Raw genomic sequence first — 2,500 nt, 5'->3', positions numbered from 1 at the left:
CCTTTTCTGTTTCTGCAGGGACGCGCGCGCCCCCGCGCGCCCCGCTTCGACCGTACGAGCACACACAAACGGAGGAGGAGGAGGAGAAAGCGCGGGGCAAAAAAGAGAAACCCCGCGCAACGCTCCGAAGGTCGGCCAAAGAAAGGCGGAGGGGCCCGCGCCCCCGACCGCCTCCCCCCGCGAGGGGAGACGCCGCCTCGCGTGCCGTCCTTCGGAGGCGGCCCAGGCGCCCGGGCTCGGCCCGACCTCCGCGCGGAGGGGCTTGTGCGGCAACGCGCCGGACCGCGGGGGGCACGGTGGCCCGCCCGGCCTCTCGATCACGGGACGACTACGCGTTCGCGGGCCGGGGGCGCGACCGCCGGCCCCCGCCGCTCCCGGCTCACTCCCTGGCTTCTCCTTTTCACCGCTCCGCCGACTCGCGGAACGCCGCCGCGCCAAAACGCGGGGGCCGGCTCTCCCGCCAGCGGCCCCTGAACGTCGCCCGAAACGCCACGCGGCGGCGGGACCGTTCCGCCGGCGCAACCCCTGGCGCGGGACCGCTTGCCCGCCGGAAGGCGAACGCCCGGCGGGCCGCGCTCCGCCACCGGCGCCGGAGGCGGGACGCCGCCGAGACCCGAGCCGGCATCGCGGAGCGCCCGAGGTCTGCCGCTCGGCAAAACCCCTCCGCCACCCGCGGCCGCACTCCCGGGACCGCCGCCGCTTCGCACCGCCGAGCTGCCCTTCCGCGAGCACGCGCCCAGCGGGCAGGCGTACGGCGGCTGAGCCGGGGGGCACCGCCCGCTCCCCTCGTTTCCACTCGGGGACCGGACGGGGAAGCGCCCCCGCGGCCGCCCCGCACGCCTCCCCTTTTTTTTGGCCCACACGCGGCCGGGAAGGGCGACGGGGAAGCGGACGGGCGGGGCCCGGGCCGGGACGGCCGCCGGTGAAGGCGGGCGCCTCGCGGGCCGACCGTCCCCCCCCCCCCGGGGGGGGCGGGGACACTCGCCGAGCGGCGACGCCGCCGCTCGGCACGGGGTCGCCCGCGCCCGCCGGACCTCCGGCGATGGAGGAGCCGGCCGAGCGCTGCGCCCCAACGGGCGGGGACAGCGCTCCGAGTCAGGGGTGGCCGGCGGCCGGCGCCGCCGCGGTGCGGTTCGAGGCGACAAGGCCGTCGAGGCGAGAGGCGCGCGGTCGCGCCTGACGCGGCGCCGCCCGCGAGCCCGCGGCGGCGGCTAAGGAGAAAGAGCGAGAGAGCGCGGCGGGCCCCGGCGGCCGCAACCCCGCAGCTGAGGTAGGTAAGGCAGAGAGCGCGCGCCCTCTGCCGGCGTCGCCCCGCATCGCAGAGGCCAGCGGGGTCGGCCCCCCGCGGCCGATCGCGCGCCGCGGCCTCTCCGCCGAGACCGGGCCGCAGAGAGGGGGGGGCAGGGCGCCCCTTCCCCGGCCCGGCACGGGTGGCCCCCGCGCGCGGGCAAGCGCGGCGGGACGCCGACGACGGCGAGCGCGGCCGGTCGCGACGGACACGCCACCGCAGGGGATCGGCGGGAGTAGCTCCCCACCCCTCGATGGCGCCCCGCGCCGCCACCGCCCGACACCCGCTGCCGCCGCCGCCACCGCCGCCGCCGCCGCGGCGGGGCCGTGCCGGGCCGCCCGAGTCTTTAAACCTCCGCCCGGCTCGGCGGCCCTTTCGGCCCCCAACAGGCGTTTGACGACGCCGAGGGAAACCGGCAGGAGACCGCCGAGGCGCGAAGCGCTAGGTACCTGGCCCTGGGGTGAGGGAAACGACCTGCATGGCCCCGCCGGGGTGCCTCCCCCGCTGCCACCCTCGGGGGAGCGTCCACCGGCGGGGGCGCGCCCGACGTCCGCTGCCATCACCGCGGCAATCCTTCTCGGGGCCCGGGGTTTCCCTCAGTAGCCCGGCGCTGCGCCCGAGAGGACCACCGCGGCTCGGGCCGCCCCGCCGGCGCGGGGAACACGGCCCAGCCACCGAGAAACCTCGCACACCCCCGGCCGAGAGAGGCCACGGCGACGACGGTGCGGACCGTCGCCGCCGCGCCACCCGGCGGCGGCTCGCGCACGTGCGCGCTCCCCCTGGAGGCGCGACCCGGAACTGCCGGAGCCCGGCCCTCGGGAGCTCCTCTGCCGCGCGAGGAGGCCGCTCGGCCAAGGAGAGCGGGATTTTGCCGGGCGGCAAAGCCCCGCGTCCCCCCCCGCGCTCTGGGGAAGGGCCGGAGGAGCCGCCTCCTCCGAGCCGCGAAGGCCTTCCCGCGCGCACCCTTTTTACACACGTTGGCCATCGCCTTGCGCCATCGGCCGCCGTTGCGCGCGACGGCCGGACGGCCGGCCGTCGCCCGGCGGGCGAAGAGACGACGGAAGGGGGGCGGGTGCGCCTCCGGGAGGGGCCGTGCCGAGCACCCCTCCCTCCCGCGCACGCGGGCGGCTCTCGCGCGCCAAAGGGGAACCGGGCCCGGAAGAACTCGGGCCGCTCACGCACGTGGAGAGCGAGCACCGACGACCGGCGTTC

This window comes from Sturnus vulgaris, unplaced genomic scaffold (genome assembly GCF_052056855.1).
Source record: "Sturnus vulgaris isolate bStuVul1 unplaced genomic scaffold, bStuVul1.hap1 Scaffold_157, whole genome shotgun sequence".
In the NCBI taxonomy this organism is placed as follows: domain Eukaryota; kingdom Metazoa; phylum Chordata; class Aves; order Passeriformes; family Sturnidae; genus Sturnus; species Sturnus vulgaris.
This window is presented reverse-complemented; position numbering follows the sequence as displayed.